Source organism: Giraffa tippelskirchi, chromosome 7 (genome assembly GCF_054371585.1).
Source record: "Giraffa tippelskirchi isolate mGirTip1 chromosome 7, T2T-mGirTip1v1.2.pri, whole genome shotgun sequence".
Lineage (NCBI taxonomy): Eukaryota > Metazoa > Chordata > Mammalia > Artiodactyla > Giraffidae > Giraffa > Giraffa tippelskirchi.
The window spans coordinates 149,145,691-149,163,242 of record NC_137281.1 but is presented as its reverse complement, the minus strand read 5'-3'; the positions used below and the strand labels follow the sequence as shown (position 1 = coordinate 149,163,242).

The 17,552-nt window shown below is 49.7% G+C and overlaps 1 protein-coding gene across 1 annotated transcript in view; it reads right to left on the bottom strand.

The window, feature by feature from the left end:
* The window catches only part of NRXN3 (neurexin 3), a 1,799,700-nt gene extending 1,782,874 nt beyond the window's left edge, over positions 1 to 16,826 (bottom strand). Inside the window, exon 1 of the mRNA XM_081510568.1 lies at positions 16,529 to 16,826. The gene's annotated coding sequence lies outside the window, so the exon portion shown is untranslated. The remainder of the gene's footprint in view (positions 1 to 16,528) is intronic.
* Positions 16,827 to 17,552: the final 726 nt, after the last annotated feature.

Here is a 17,552-nt window from a genome sequence, read left to right as displayed (position 1 = left end):
AAGCATGTAGAAAGCACAAGTTTTTCAAATACAGGTATTCTGTAATGGAAAAACTTGGGATCCTGTAGCCCTGTTTTGAATCCTGGTTCAGAGGCTCACTGGCTGGGGTGAAAGTGAAGGTCGCTCAGTCACGTCCAGCTCTTTGCGACCCCATGGACTATACAGTTTTGGAATTCTCCAGGCCAGAATACTGGAGTGGGTAGACTTTCCCTTCTCCAGAGGATCTTCCCAACCCAGGGATCGAACCCAGGTCTCCCACATTTGCAGGCAGATTCTTTACCAGCTGAGCCACAAGGGAATCCCTGGAGTAATGAGTAATTGAATCCCTTCACCCCTAAATGAGGGTGACAGTATCAACCTTACAGGGTGTGAGGAGCACAGTCATGCGATATGGGTGTTCCTGACATGCTAGTTTACTGAATACATACTTCAAAAAATTCTAAAAACGCACAGTGAGCCCAAGTTCCCCAACATGACCTCCTACTGACTCCCCGTCATCCGTAGCACACATAAAAGATTCCAGCATGTTCTACCCAGCCATTTGATGATTTCACTCACCTCCTGCTTTGACCTACCCCACATGCCCCCAAACCTTACTTACTAACAGCTTATCTTTCCACTTAGCCCTAGGATCATTTCTCCAATTCCTACTCCCCAAGAAAAAACCCTGGGAGACATATTAGGAGGGAAAGAGAAAGATAAAAAGAAAACCTCCTTGCTCTCTGATCCATCACCAGAAGCTTCCTACTAGCAGAATCTGATCAACAGAAAATAATGATTATCACCACGGTTATTATGCTGGCTGTGGCTCCTTTATACCAGGCAGGACCACAAAATGGTAGAGAAAGGGGAGTGGAGTGTGGATTAGACCACGAGGGTTCTAACCCCAGCTGAATCACATTACCAACTACCAGATGACCTCAGACAAGTCACTTGATTCTGAGCCATCCCCAACTATAAATCTGACATTATTACCTCTGATTTATAGATAACAACACTTGAATATTCACCTTATTATCAATACACATATGCCCTTGGATGCTTGGCTTTGAAGCTTCAGAGAACAACTATAAAGGACCTACTATGCTCCAGGGCTGCCTTGGACCCGTGAATGTTCTCATTCTGAAGTAGCCCTGGGATAGCAGTCACAATGGTGTTGTAAGTTCAAGTGAAGTACCAGAAGTGAACTATCTACTTAGCTAGTGAATAACATGCAGGGAGTTACCCTAGTCCTGAATATTCATTGGAAGGACTAATGCTGAAGCTGATACTCCAATACTTTGGCCACCTGATGTGAAGAACTGACTCATTTGAAAAGACCCTGCAGCTGGGAAAGATTGATGGCAGGAGGAGAAGGGGATGACAGAGGATGAGATGGTTGGATGGCATCACCGACTCAATGGACATGAGTTTGAGTAAACTCCGGGAGATGGTGATGGACAGGGAGGCCTGGTGTGCTGCAATCCATGGAGTCGCAGGGGCTCGGACACGACTGAGCAACTGAACTGAACTGACCCTAGATCTGCATGTGTGACCCCGAAGCTCACGCTTCCCTTGTCAAGTCTTGATACTCAGGACACTGCAGGCTTTGAAGTCAGAAACCACTGGATTTACACCTCATTCACTTGCTGAGAAGACTTGGGTAAGCGTCTTTACCTGTCTGAGCTTCCATTTATCTCAAGAATGGGATGAAGACACTGCTATCTGCCTTGGGCCGTCATGAGGATCCGGAGAGCATGTGAAGAGAGCAGCTTAGACATGGTGCACGCACAGAGCAGCCCCTCGGAGACCTGGAGCTCCATTCTCCCTGCTACTTTAGGGCCACCTCAAATCCAGATGCAATCCCATGTCCAAGCCAGCCCTGCCATACAGCAGGTCCTTCATAGCCATCCTCTGAAACTTCAAAGCTACATGCCCAAGGCCATGTGGCTATGAATGACAAAGCTAATATTCACACACAGCTCTTCTGCCCCAAGGCTAGGGCTCCCCCCGAAGCCAACTCAGAGCAATGTGACCATCCTGAACTCCGAGAGCATCACGCCCTCACCACCAGCCTGCTCTTTTTATCCCCCCATATTCTAGCTCAATTTTCAGCTACCTATATAGACTCCCACTTGGAGGAAAATCACCAACTCAGAAAAGTCCCCTTTTGCCAGCTCACAGGGGATCTCCTAGTAAAAAGGCTTCTACCTCCATGTCAAGGAACAGCAACAGAAAGTATCCTATTGACTTTTCTGACATAAAGCAATTTAATTCTCCAAGCATGGTCCAGAGCACATCACAGCCCAGTAAGGGCCAGTTAAACATAAATGGGAACCAGCACAGAAGCTCTGAAGCCATCAGGTCCCTGAGGAAATGGTAACATCGCGAAGGAACCTATCAATCAAAACTGATTCTGGAGGCGCCGGGCATGTCCACGCTGCCAAAGGAATAAAAAACTCAAATCCAGAAAACATGAACACCGGTTCCTGCACGTCAGGCTCTACCTGGGAAACTACAGGCCCTTCTGAAGTATTCTGCAAGCAGCACCAACCCTCCGGCTTCCCTAAAAGATTCTTGAAAAACGACAAAGTCTGCAGGAGCACTGTGCCGACAGATGAAGACTGGCTGCATCCCCTGTGGTTTACTCTCTCGTTCCGCCTCTCCTCCTCCCTGCCCTGGGCCGGGATGGGTCAAATGCACCTACACGGACCTCATTCTAGACTGGCTCAGTGGTCAGAAGAGCCAGTGTCAGCCAGGCAGTGCCCTCCTTGCCCTCAATGCTGCCAAATCCAGAGACTTCACCATCCCGCCTCCAGAGTTCTGCTCCTACACCAGACTCTAACACTAAAGGGTTGGGGCTTTTGCCACCCTCCAAACCTTCTCTGTCCCTCCCTTATTGCCTAGGTAAAGGAACACTTTCTCTCCCAAGGAGTCTAACATGGCACCTGCCTTCTGTGCTGAAGATAAAGGTTCAGCAATCTTCCCCTCCTTCTTAAGACGTGAGATCTGAGATGCCAGAATTTGCCAACTGCCTCATTACACCCCAAATCTAAATCTGGAAGCTCAACAGCACCAATGGCTGTTGTGGGAAAGTGTTCACGATGCATCTTTAAGTGTATCTTGCACTAGCGTGACAGCCTCCAAAATGTGATTTCAGGGCCTGGTACAGAGTGGACACTCAATTAGTGCCTGTTAAATGAGTGAATGAATGTCTTTAAAAACAGAACAGCATACTCTAGATTGTGAATGCTTAAATGTTAAGCTGGAAAAATGGATGTCAAAATTTTCCCTTTGGTTATTTTTGGAGTGGGGACTTACAGGGGGCTTTTTCCCCAGTATTTTCTAAATGCTCTATAATGAACATACAATATTTTGCAATAAGAAAATCATTAAGTCACCTTTATAAGGAGTTAATTGTTGTAAAAAATAAAATAAAATAAAGGGGGTGGCTACACATATACAAAAAAAGGAAGAGTGACTGTCATCCATACTCGCAACCTACACACAAGCCAACTTCTTCCGTCCCACACATCCCACTCCTTCTCAGAGAAGGCTTCCCCACCCTCCCTTTTGTGTCTTGATTCCAGGCATCTGGGGAGTCAAATAACTGCCTTCAAGTGTTAGCCTCATCAGAGTCAGAGCCCAGCATTCAGGGAAGCCCCACTGCTCCAAGGCTAGCAGAAACGCAGATGAAAAGCTAGCCTGCTCCCTTCTGGCATTCCCCCTGCTTTGCCAGAATCATCCTGCCATCCCTGGAAGTGAATCCAGCCTCCATCTCATCGGGCACTTGTCTACCTGTGCAGATTCACTCACCTGCAGGTCAGGCTGAAGAAATGAACACTCATGTCCTGGCAAGCTTTCTGGGAATTTAATATTTTATCAATCACCCATTAACCCATCTCCTTCTTCTCATGTCTCCTTGTCTCTTTCTCTCGTAGCTCTAGACCACATTTATGGCCCAAGTCCCTGTCCTTCTTCCCACCTCGATATACATCTGCCCAGTGCAGAGCAGCTCAAGATGGGCCAGGGGGACCACATGACTCAAGGGCAGAGGGGACCTCAGGTGAACACACAAGGAGGGTATTCATGGAGGCACCAGACAGAGGAGGAAGGATGGAACTGCAGGTGACAAGCATCTCACTAATTAGCAACAGGTGGGCTGGAAGGTGGAGGTGGGAAGGAGGAGAGAGAGCACAAGCATTGCCGAGGGCTCCTGGACCCAGAGACCAAGAAGAAGGCCGGCCTGGGGGCTCTTGCCAGAGAGAAGAAAAATGGAGGTGGCTCACGGCACAGAGGGGCAGCCATGCCCCAAACAGGACCTTTGTTCTCCTTCCTCTGGGTTCTCCTCGGCCGAGAACAAGCAGATCCGAGGGCTCTGGAGGAATCCCCCTTGTCACCCCCTGTTCACGATTAGCACACCCAACAGGTGAGATGCAAGAAGCCCAGATAGGGCAGGATTCAGAGTGTCCACCATCTGTGAACGTGACCTCTCAAGGCCTTGGTTTCCTAGCCTGCAAAGAAGGGAATAAGAATTCCTACTATTCCCAGCTGTTGCAGGCATTCAGTGAGATAATTTCTGTGAAGCATTCTGCACAGTGCTTAGCATGTAAGAGTTCCATATAAGGCCAAGATTATCAGCATTTTCTAAACTTCTCTGGTTTTTCTTCACCCCCAACTCATCCTTCAGCTCTCTGTGCAAACATCACTTTTTCCAAGCCACCTCCCCACTCAGAGATGGGATGTTAGAGAGGGCAGGGTGGTCAGACAGACCTCAGTTTTAGTTCCAGCCTGGACACTTCACCATGGCTCAGTTTCCTCATCTATAACAAGGGAACAATAATAACAGTACCTCCCTGCCTCCAAGACTCATGGTGAGGACTCAGTGGAGTGATGAAGACCCATTACAACAGGGTCTACATATAGTGAACACTTAGTAAATTTTAGCTATCATTTCCCCCCCTTGATCCCATTATTCTAAATTACTTTTCCATAACTCTCAGGGCATTCATCATCATTTCTAATTACATATTTCTTTGTGTTATTTAATATTTGCTCCCAACACCCAAGTTTAAATTCCACAAGGGACAAACCAAGAGTCTCTCTTGAATGTGGCTGTATTCCCAGCACCTGGTACAGTGCCTGCATATAGTAGGTGTTTAATAAACGCCTGCTGGATGAATAAATGTAGAGAACACTAATGTTGGCATGGATAATCACCAAGGTCCCTTCCAGCTCTGGGAGTCTCTTACCATTCTCTATTTTTTTGACAGTTTTGGAAGAAAAGTTTAAAATGAGCCCCAGAGAAGCTGTTCACCAATCCTGGGGAGGACTCAGGCTGCTTTGCTGATAGACTCCCCAACCCTCAAGTCGTCCAGAGATTTACTCTGATTATTTTTGTTAAAACCCAGGAAGGAAGGCTGCAGGGTTTCCAGGATGGGATCATCCTCTACTCCCTCAGGACAGCCTGCGTGCAGGACACTAGCCAAGGACACTAACCTGGGTAGCAGGGACCCAGGCCGGGAGGGCAGGCCTTCCTGTGTTAGCAATGGACAGCCAGCCCTGAGCATGTGAGACCAGACCTCAGTCCCTGTCCTCACCTTTCCACCTCTCCAAAGAGAGAGGGCTTCACACGCCCGGACATCACATGCATGAAACAAAGGAGACTCCGGGGCTGGCCCCAGCTATCATGACCTCACCCAGCCACAGAAGGAGCTTGCTTCTGAAGCAGGTTCCTGGGCCACCCTCGAACTTTTCCATCAGATCTGCAGTGGGGCCTGAAGACACGCATTTTGTAAGAGCTCCCCAGACATTTTGATGCGTACCAAAGTCTGAAAGCTACTATTCCAATGAGAAGAAAATTGACCAGTATAAGGGCTGCCCCACTGGATACTAGGTGTGTGTAACCAATTACTTCTGCACTTCTAACCTAACTCTGGAAACAGAAACTGGCCTATTCTACCAACAGCTGCTTTGCAGTAGCAGCTATTCTGAATCACCAGTTTACAGGTCTGATGGATCACCTGGGAAGCTCTAAATATACCAATCCTGGAGTCTTACCCCTAAGGATTGATTAATTGGTATGAGTTGCAGTCTAAGACGGAGAAGGCAATGGCACCCCACTCCAGTACTCTTGCCTGGAAAATCCCATGGACGGAGGAGCCTGGTAGGCTACAGTCCACGGGGTCGCTAAGAGTCGGACGACTGAGCGACTTCACTTTCACTTTTCCCTTTAATGCACTGGAGAAGGAAATGGCAACCCACTCCAGTATTCTTGCCTGGAGAATCCCAGGGACGGCGGAGCCTGGTGGGCTGCCGTCTATGGGGTCGCACAGAGTCGAACACGACTGAAGCGACTTAGCAGCAGCAGCAGCAGCAGTCTAAGATCGCATAGGTCTAGGATCTTAATATGGTGATTCTAATATGCAGCCAAGCCTGAGAACTACTGTTCTAACTTACTCTTCCCACCCAGCTCACTAATGCAGGCTTCAAACACCACAACCACCCAGAACAGCCTTTACCCACAAGAGGCTTGGCCTGAGCAGTCATGGGCTGAGAAAGAAACACAGTGTGGTTCACATTGTGAGACTGGGATTTCTGAGGCACGGAATCTCGTCAGAGAATCCATCCTAAAAGACCCAAGTCTCTATCTCCCAGAAGTTGTAGGTGACTTGCTGAGCAGGCATCCGTGTCCTCAGTGTGTATGAGAAAAAAGAACACGGCTGCAAAGAGGTCCCCAAGTTCTCTCTACCTATTTTTTATTCCAGCTCCACCATTTACCAGCTCTGCAACCTCAGCAAGTCAGGTAACCTCTTCAAGTCCCACTTTCCTCATCTCTATAATGGTAATAACATTACTAAACACTTGCTCACTGCAACCTCACAACTGTATATGCAAAGCATTTAACATGGTTGCTGGCACATAGCAAAAGCTCTATCCATCTTAGCTGATGGTAAAATAACAAGTCATTCTCTGTTGCTTCATTCTTTTCCTTTTTGCCTTTAGAGGGGCTTGGATCCTTGGTGCTATTCTGCTGATCTCAGATACTTTTCTAGGGCCCCCCTTTTCTTGCCAAGCTTGCCTACCTCTTTGCTCTTGAATTTTCTACCTAACTTCTCTGAGCCTCAGTTTCCTCATCTCCAAAGTGGGGGTATAAAGAAATAATACTCCTGCGTTTACTTTAAAAACCAATGAGCTAACCTATGTAGAGTGCCAAGCACAAGGCGCGCCACAGGATCACTAAAAAAAAAAAAAGATACTAGAGAAGGTGAAGAATGATGGCTTCTCCCCCTTTGAATCAAGGTTCAGCAAAGAGCCAACTCCATCTGCTCTGGCAGCCAAAAGGAAGAAAAGATGTCTCCTAAAGGCTCACAGGGAACTGAAAATTCCAAATGTGGAGCCAGGGGAAGAGGCAGCCTTGCCTCCCGGCCACCCTCCTGGGGTGATGCTGAAGAATGCCAACTCCAGCCTGGGCCCCTCTCACCAGCTCCCCATCCTCCTCACTCCATTTAGCGCTGGCAATCCAATTCCCTTTCTTCCACCCGGAAATCGATGTTTAATTAACACATTATTGGAAAAATAAACACAGTCTTCAGTGGGACTGCAATGAAGCTAATGCAGCTCAGCTTGGGGGCCACAGACCATCCCCTGAGTGAGAAAAATCCTCTACTCCTATTCCCTGCTTCTCAAGCAAGAAAAAATTCCCCTTTCTCCCGGGAGTCCTCCAGCCGGGGAATCCCAACTTCCCTCCACTGTGTATCCTCCCTCCCAGTCTCCAGGCAGAGAGATCACCCGTCCTGTCTTATCCTTGGTCCTCAGACACTGATGCAGGGGAAGGAAGGGAACCAGGTGTCAGCGCATATATCATGGCTTCCCAGGTGGCTCAGTGGTAAGGAATCTGCCTGCAGTGCCGAGGACCCGGGTTTGATCCCTGGGTGGGGAAGATCCCCTGGAGAAGGGAATGGCAACCCACTCCAGTATTCTTGCCTGGAGAATTCCATGGACAGGAGAGCCTGCCGGGCTACAGTCCATGGGCTCATAAAGAGTTGGACAAGACTGAGCAATTAACACACCTCTAACATGATTGCAGAAGGAGGTACCTCCTTCTGGACTTCTGCAAGGTGTGGATGGGTCCATCCCCCCTCCTTCCCTCCAGACCAGAACCAGCACTCATCCAGCTGAGAGGTCAGCGGCCGTCTTCCCCTGGCTGGAGGAGGGAGGAGGCTCAGGGGTGGCTGAGCAGGAGATGGGCCCCAGACATCCTCTCCAGCCCCCAGACTCAGGGGCTGATCTGAACACCTCCTCCTGGGGAATTTCCTCCTCGGCCTCCCCTTTCAGACCTTCCAGCTCCCACCGCTTCTGCTCCAGGGTTCAGTGTAGCAGGCAGGGCAAGGACTCCGAAACAGGAGAAATTCTGGGGTCAGATCCAAGCTTGGGTCCAAGGTCTGCAACTTCTCCCTGTGTGGTCCTAGACAAGCTATTTAACCCTCCTGACTAATGGCCTCCTTGTCGGACAAACAAGGACACCACCCTTTACAAGAAATATGGCAGACCACGATGCACTGCCAAGAACAGGTGTTAGCCGATTGTCCACTCACCAGAATCTCCCACTGGGGGCCAGCCCCCACTGCCAGGGCCAGGGCGAGTGTGGCCCATCAGGGATCAGGGCCACAGAGCAAAGCAGAGCCAGACAGGGTACAGGTTCTCTGCCTTCTGCCTTCCCACCACCATCCCAAACAACTTAGCCTCCCTCCTCAGCTCCCTCTTCTGACCAAGGTAACTGAGTCACCACGGGAAACAGAGTCTCTAAAGGGCCATCAGAAAGACCCCCAACGGCCTCCTGTCCCTAAGCCTAACATGCCACTGACCAGCAGCAGCATCTTCAGCAAGTCCCAGGGTTCTGATCCAACAGCCCAGAAAGCAGGTCAGCTCCCAGACTCAAGTTCCCAGACATGGGGTTTGGTGGGGGGGCGAGGGGGCGGGACCAGAGGACTGGCCCACAGATGTGCTGTGACCCAGTGTGAATATCAGAGTGTCGGAGCCAGGCCATTGGGTTTGAACGTGATCTCATCACTTCCTACCTGCATAACCTTTCCCATGTTACTTAACTTCTTTAGGGCTCAGTTTCTTTGTTTGTCTTACCAACACGTCAAGAGGACCCATCTTATAAGGTGGCGGGAAGGTTAACTGGGACAATGCATGTCAAGTGCTTAGCATAGTAACTGGCACACAGTCAGGACTCAAATGTTGGCGAGCAGAAATTACTGTAGTGAAGGAATTAGGTTAGTAGTTGTCATGTTGGTAGCAGGAGTAGTCAGGAGATTAAGGTCTTAATCCTTTAGAGATGAGGGACAAGAGGAAGTACCTCTGGGAGAAGGCTCTTCTCCCAGGCACCTTCTTGCCTAAAATTTGATTTCCCTTTCTGGCATGCCTTTTCTCTATCTCAAGAACAGAAAGTGGGTGATGTCATCTCAAAGAAGGATGACCATATATTTTATCACCCAAACCAGGACACTTTTGAGAGCTAATAATTACACTAGGACCAAACCCTAAATGGGCCTGTCTCTACAAACCAGGGCAACTGGTCACCCCATCTCAAAGTCACACAAAACCAGCTTCTTACTCCATCTCAAGGTCCTGGCGGAAGGTAAGGCTTCCCAGCTTCTCAGAATCTACTTTACTCTGGTCTCCCACTCCCTGGCCCCAGAACACACAAACAGACAGACAGATCACACACACTCACACACACAGGCCTAGGACATCTAACCCCTTCCTGAGTCGAGGTCAAGTCCAAGCCTAGGGCTGGAGCACAGGGACTAGTAAGAGCCCTTCCCCTTATTCCATGACCTCACACTCTCCAGCCAGCCTCTGGAAACTAAAATGAAGCACAGTGAGGCTAGTGTCTGGGCCCACACCTCACTTTCTTGAGAAGCAAGGGCTAAGGCAGTCTGGGAGAAGGTCACAAGCTGCCAGGTCTTCGGATCCAGACTTTGAACGGAGCCCCTGCTGCATCTGAGCATGACCATGAAGGGCAGGACTACATGGGATTGAGGACCTGGAGCACCCCACTGGGGCCTCTTCCTCCAGCACTCAGGGCATGAACTTGACCCACACCCAGTGACTCTAATGACCTTGGAGTATAGCCCCCAGCCTTCCCCCCATCTCCTTCCAGCTCTGCAGGAATAGTCAGCACCCATTAAAGGCACACCTACTCCCTCCTACCTCACAAAGCCCACTCCACTCTGTCCAAGGAAGAAGGACAACTCAGAGGGCACCTCAGGCAGTCTCCAGCACCATTCTCTTTGAGAAAGAGCCTGTGACCCGTAGACCCAGATGATGGTATAGAAAGAACACAGCCCGGACAGACAGAAAACCTGGATTCCAGCTTTGTCTCTCCATCAGACTTGGTATATGACTCTGGACAAGCCATTGAATCTCTCTAGGCCTCAGTTTTCTCATCTGTGTTGGAGAGTTCCGAATGAGATGGTGGCTCATCTCCCTTTTACCTCTAATAGTATAACAGAAGGGTCACAAGCTTGGGCTCTGGGATAAGAAAGATTTGAGTTCAAATCCCTGATCTGCCATTTTACTTTCTTTATCTAAGTCTCAGTCTCCTGCTCTGTCAAAGGCAGGGTTTAACAGCACAGTCATCACTCAGTATCTGTGGGGTATTGATTCCAGGATCCCTCCCAGATACCAAAATCTGCAGATTATCAAGTTTCTTACATAAAATGACGCAGCGCAGTTGGCCCTCCATCTCTGAGGATGCAGAGCCCACGAATACAGAGGGCTGACTATACACTGCACTGAGCTGTGCAGAAAATTAACAGAGATACTGAATGTAAAAAATAAAAGAAAGAAAGAAACTTTTACAGAACTTGGTATATATTAAGCACATCAGATAGGGTAGCCATATCACTACTATTACTGTTACTACAACTTGATGACGATGACTGACTATCATCAGTGGGACCATGAAGGAGGCAGAGTCACTCAGCCAGGCCTGGAGAAGACCTTTCTATTGGACTTGGACGTTGCACTTTGCAATCCCTCTAGCAGATCTGGACTCGCAGGCAGAGGCAAAGTTCAGCTTTCCCAGAAGACAGGTTCCAAGGTTAGAACCCCCAACGCCAAATCCATGTGGTTCTTCTTGCCAATCAACGAATATTTGCTGAGCACCTACTACATGCCAGAAAACATCCTAAGCACTGAGAACACTGCAATGAACACAAAGAGACAAAGACCCTGACCTCATGGAGCCTGCTTCCAGGGGGAGACAGACAGGATTACCTTAACACTTGGCAGGTGATGGAGCATTAGGTGGTGAGTAGCTATGAAAATTAAAGGCAGAGAAATGGGCTGGAAAGTGGCCAGGCAATCGGGGAGGGGGTTATTTCAGATGGCCCCCCAGGAGAGGCCTCTCGGAGGAGGACTCACTGGAGCAGAGCCCTGCGGAGCCCTGCCCAGGCCCGGGACTGCCACCTGTGGCTGGCCCAGTCACACCTCGCCATCTGCAGAGCAGCCAGGGGTGCCCTCCAGGGTCAGAGCTGCGGCGAGGTTTGGCGGTCCCTCCCCCAGCAGGTACGTGCTTGAGGGAGGCCGGGCCTGATAGCAGCAGGAACCGAGGCATCAGGCCTGCGAATTTCTCGGCAGTGAGCTTTGGAAGGGACGCTTCGACTTTTGCAAGGCTCCCATCCACAATCGAGGCTGATACAAGGGGAACACAGCAGGGGGATCCCAAGAGCCTTCTCCTCTGGGTGTCTGGCCCAAGAATCCACCCCCGAGTCATCATGCTACCCCTCATTTGTCCTCTTTCTCCAGCAATGACGTAACCCTTTCTCCCTAACTGCTCAAGGTCAGCCCTGGCAAGGGAGAGGGGACATAGGAAACGTCCGACAATCAGCATTTTGCTCCAAGGATTTTTTTTTTCTCTCTCTTAGGAAAAATGTTTTCCCATCTCATATATAATTGCTAATAAAGAGGGACACACCTTTAGCCAAAGGAAAAGGGAAAATGGCGTCTGGTAGTCAAGGCAGCCAGAGCCCAGGAGCCTACGGGGTAGGGGGTGTGCTCAGATGCCATCCCGGCCGAGTTCGACTGCAGCTCTTTGGGGCTGCAGCCTCCGACAAGGCCGAGCCGCCCAAGGGTGGCTGGTGCCCGGGAGGGCAGGGCCGATCTCTGCGCTCTGTCCGGGGCTCCTGAGGTGGCGAGGGAAACCCTCAGTTTCGCCCCCCTCTTCCCTTGGCCCCCTCGAGTCGGCATCCGCCCACCCGTCATCCACGATCACACCCACCCACGGGCTTGCTCCGGGGAGCTGGACTGGCTCACGAGGCTTCCCGCCGGAGACAGAGTGCCTTCTCCCCCTCCAGTCTTCTCAACTCCCTGGAATACTCCATCGCCCTGTCTCCCCCACCGAACACCTCGGCTCTTTGCCGTCCTCCCCACGAGTGAGGGTCACGGAATGTCACCCCCACACCTCCCCAGAGCCAGGCGCACATCCGTGTCCCACAAGCACACTCACGCAGCACAAACAGGCAGGCAGCCCCCAGCTCCAACCGCACGCACCATGTTGACAATCCAGGTTGTCCAATTGGAGGCACACGGGGCATTTGACAAAACACAAACACCCCTCCAGTGCCGCCCACCCCACCCCCCCGCCCCGCAACCACGAGGCCACACAAAGGCCACCCAGAAATTTAAGATCAGACATCATCCGGGAGAGTGAGAGCTGGGTAGGACAAAGACATCACTCCAGCCTCTCAACGAACCACGACAACCCTGGGAGATTCTGCAGTGCCCTCTGGCTTGACACAGGCCACCGAGCAAAGCTGTGTGTTGGGGTGTGTATGTGGGAGCATGCACATGTGTCTGTGGAGATGGGGGATGTGCATCTGTGTCTCTATTGTCCAGGCATCAAATCTCCCCAGAGGTAACCCAGTCCAGACTCCGCTTTCCCCGAGTAACCTTCCTCCAGTGTGCCGCAAACATATATTACACGGATGGTTAAATTGGATCATTATCACTGGGTGCTTATTTGGCCAAAGGAAAAAAAAAAACCATTAATGTCATCTACCCCCATTCCAATCCTCCTCCTCTGAAGTCCCCTCCCCCAAAGACTCTCCAACATGCTAATCCCATGAACTGCGACACACCACAGTTTTGGGGAAAGCAGGATGGGGAGAAGAAAGCAGAGGGCGGTGTGGGGAGAAGACAGGGGTACCACGACTGCGATTCCCGTATGAAGACGGGTGGAGAGGAGCCATGGTGGAGGTAGGGGTGGAGAGAGCCAGAAAACCAAATGGAACCAAGCCCTCAATCGCCTGAGACTGTGGGAGAGCGTGTGTGTGTGTGCAAGAGCACGGGCAAAGTGCGTGTGTAGATGTGCCGACTTAGCACTCCTATCAGAAGGCTGCATCCGTGTGGCATGTAGGAAAGGCCATCGCACCACTGTTGTGTTGCAAAAAAAAAAAAAAAAAGAAGAAGGAGCCGCAGAGCCATCAGAATCAGAATTTTCTCATCCAGGCAGAAAGGACTCCAGGAAAGGGGGGAGGGGGTACATGAGGGTAGGGGAGAGCGGGTGTGTGCAAATGGAAGCAAGAGAATGGCAGACCTGGGGAGGATGGAGGGGGAAATTGGTGGTAGGGTGGAAAAAATTGCACGCATACAGAGACACACACACACACACACAATACCCAAACGCCAACCCCACCACTCCACTGTGCATCCGAGACTGACAACCCGTCCCCCATCCCTCCGCTGGCTCTCTGTGCCCCCAAAGCTGATGCCGATGGGTTTCCGTATCTCAGTTTTGCAGCAGTGGGCTAATTACAACCAAGCCCCCTCACCAAATTAACCCCTCCCCTCCTTCTCCTTTTTTCTCTAAAAGGCCAATTGAAGAATAATGTGTTTTTAGAGATAATGGATTTTTCCCCCCAAGGAGTGAGAGAAAGGGGGATACAGGACAGAAATTCTGCCAACCGGTGACTTCCGAGCTCACCTCTGTCTCTCCTCGTGTCCCCATTTGCTGTAGCATCTCATCTACCATTTTCCAACCATCCCCTTATCCCCCACCACCCAAAAGAAAAGACCTTCCTACCATGCACATCGACAAATACATCAACCGCACCCAATCTCAGTAGCCGATCTCAAAACCCCAAGCCTCAAACCACCTCGACACATCCTTTCCCTTATATAAGCAGCAAATCATCAACATATTCAGTAGAAACGCAGCATTAAAATCAACGAGAAAAGGAGGCCAGCCCTCCGTCAACCCCCTAATAATGAATAACAGGGAGCTACCAGAGAAGCAAAGACGTAGTTGTCTCTCAAAATCCAGAATCCCTTTGATTTCTGGGCCCCCTCATCTTAAGAAGCAATTTTGGAAAATTATTATTTCACTAGAAAGGGCCAGAAAGCTCCAGAAAAGGGTATTCGCACAGTCCAGTTGTTTCAAAAAAAAAAAAAAAAAGGAAAAATTAACCCAGCCCTGTTGCTCACTTTAATAGCGAACTTCCAGCGTCCAGCCTTTTTCCCCTCTTCCAGAAGGAAGACTGACTCGCCAGATGAACCCCAGGCTGTAGAAAATGGGCCAAGAGCCCTTACTCTCCACTCCCCAACCAAGGAAAAAAAAAATCAAACAATAGGAATGTCTCTGCACAACCAGCACCCATCTGAAATATCGTTCGCCCCAATATGACTTAGGCAGATTAAGCCAGAAGATTAAAAAAAAAAAGAAAAAGAAAAGCCAGGCTTGCTATGTCTCGCCCTCTCTCCCCTCCATCCTTCAGCCACGTACCCAGTAGCCCTTAGGTAAACTTGCCCATCATAACCAGCAGGACCATTTTAACTTGAAAGGTGACGCAGAAGCCCTTGGATGATGAAGGGAGGCTCTACCCAGAACGGCAAATTCATAAAGGGCTAGTTCTTCGGGCTCCCAAGACCTAACCTCCAGGTGCCCCCAGATAGACTATCTTGGGTACTAACTCATCCAGTGCACTGGGAGTTCAAATTTCCGTTGGAACCTTCATCACAAAGGCAAACGGTCATCTGACCCCCGAAACTACACAATCCCCCAGGTGTGACAAGGAGCATCGCTCTCCCTCCAGGGCCATCCACAAGACCCAGGGCAAAGGAAGAATTAAGAATGTTAGGGTGGATCATGGGGGTAAAAGAAAACTATCTCCCTAAGCGGGAATGACCGAAGCAAGACAGAAAATGACAGTTTCCCTTTTTTCCAGTTCTCCTAGTTTGTCCAACTGTGTCTTGTTCCATCCTAGCCTAGCTCTCTCTGGGTGATCTCTGACCTTTTTATTTAAAGAAAAAAAAATTGTTTTTAATAATGATCAGGGAAAAGGAATCCTACTTTACCTAAACCCCAGTACTAGTTATCAAAAATATAATTTTCTCACTGCATGACAATATTTTTACATCCAAATCCAGAGAAGAATGCATTTAATGGAGGAAGGGAGAAATTTATTTTTTTTTAACAAGTAATCACAGGGTAAGTCACCTGCAAAGCAGGCGAGCCCATAGGTTGGTATTACATCACTGGCCTAGGAAGGGATAGGGGGTGGGGGTGGGGGGGCAGATTTTTTTTCCCTTGTCATCAGGATGATGTTTCTAGAGCAGCTAAGTTTTGTGGTTAAAAAGAGAGAGAGAGGGAAAGACCTAAAACTCTGGGTAAAACACAATGCCTAGTGAAAAAATACATCGAACCAGCCTTTAAGGTCACTGAGAGCTTGCAAAACCCACAGTGCTTACACAGAGTGGAAGTTTTCAGGCAAGCCTGCTACTAAATCATTAATATAAACAAATGGAAGGCAGAGGAGGAAGATTCCCTTGTAACTGATCCAAACAGGAGTGCACGCGCGCACACACACACACACACACACACACACACACTCCCTATTTAACAACGAAATAGCAGGAGTCCAGCCTGAATCTTCATACTCAAGATCTACCTCCTCACACCCCTTCCAAAAAATATCACACACACACACACACACACACCACACACACACACACACACCCTTCAATTCCTCAACAGCTAGGGAAATCCCTGTCTCAATTCAATTTTGTCTTCTTGTGATCCTCAGAGCTTCTCTTCTTCTCTTTCTCATTTGATCTAGTCCCTTCCCCAGGGAAAATAATAATAATAATAATGGGGGGAGGTGGTCATAAAATGCAAAAAAAAAAAAAAGTACCTGCCCAAAATGAAATGATAGGTACACATCATTTCAGACTAACAATCCACGCAACTAAGAGAAAGACTTTTCAAAAGATTAAAAATCTAAAACATTCTCTGACTTTTTCAACATCTGGAGCCAAAAGACCCAACTTCCAGGAGAAACTGAAGGAAAAGAGAGGCAGTTGAAACGCCGTTCCCATGGTCAGCCAAGGCTCTCCGATCCAGCCTTCAAAAAAAAAAATCTAGGTTGGTCGCTCCCAACTGAAAACTTCTACCCTCTCAGGAGCAACCTCTTCCCAGAATGAACAAGAAGCTTGAGTTGTTTCACACCCTGCCTGTCTTCCTCTCCCCCCCAGATCTTACCTTTCCAGTTGGACAGAAGATTTGGGGTCTGTCTGTCTGTCTGATGTTTAGTCAACTGAGTTTGCTGGGTATGTTTCCTCTTTGGGGAGGCTCAAATTCCGGAATCTTTCTGTCTCCTTTTCTCTTTCTCTCTCTTTCTCTGGGAGGGAGTGGCGGGGGAAGAAGGGATGGGGTGTTGGAGGTGCAAAAAGCAGGTCCTTGGTGGCTGGAGATGCTGGCGGCTGTGAGAGGGGAGGACACGCTCGCCTCTCCCTCTCAGTGAGTTGCATGCAAGAGGAGATGTGTAGGGCTGCGCTCTGAGCCGGAGACTGCCGGAGGAGCCCAGGAATTTCACGCACTCCAGAGCCGGCCCCTCCCTCTCCCACACAGACCCCAGCATTTAAAGAGACAGGCGGGCTGCCTGGTTCAGGGCTCCACCACCTCCTCCCTGACTGTTTTGCAAACAGCTGAGGAGATCTCATCAGGGAGGGGCACTCTGTAGCCCCCTGTGACGGGGAGGCTGTGTCAGGAGCTCATGTCTCCCCTCATCCCAGCCTAGAAAGGTTCTTCACTGGAACTGGAGTGGAAATTGAAGACAAAAATCCCCATCTATGGCTTAATCCTCATTTACAGCTTCAGCAGACTAAGCCACTTCCTCACTGCTGAATATGCATGCGTGTCTCACTGCAGACTAAGGGAGTGAAGAAGACCCTGACCTACCAGTGTGCCTCAGTTTCCCCCAAGCAGTCGCTCTTCCTTGCAAAATCACAGCAACCTCTGTGCAGCTGATGGGGGTTAGGGCTATAAGCAGGACACCAAGCCATTCCCCCTGCAAGCCCTCTGAATGCTTGCTTAGGATGAGGCATAGAGCAAGGGGCAGGGGACAGAGAAAGGAAGGGGACCAACGGAGCTTCCCCCCTTCAAGGGCTCCTGCTGGCAAAGCAGACAGAGGCACAGCCCACCCTGTCCTCAGGGGCAGCAAGCTAAGAGGGACAGGGGCAGGAGGAATCAGGCTCGTTGGTGGGTCAGGAGGGTGGCTCCCTCT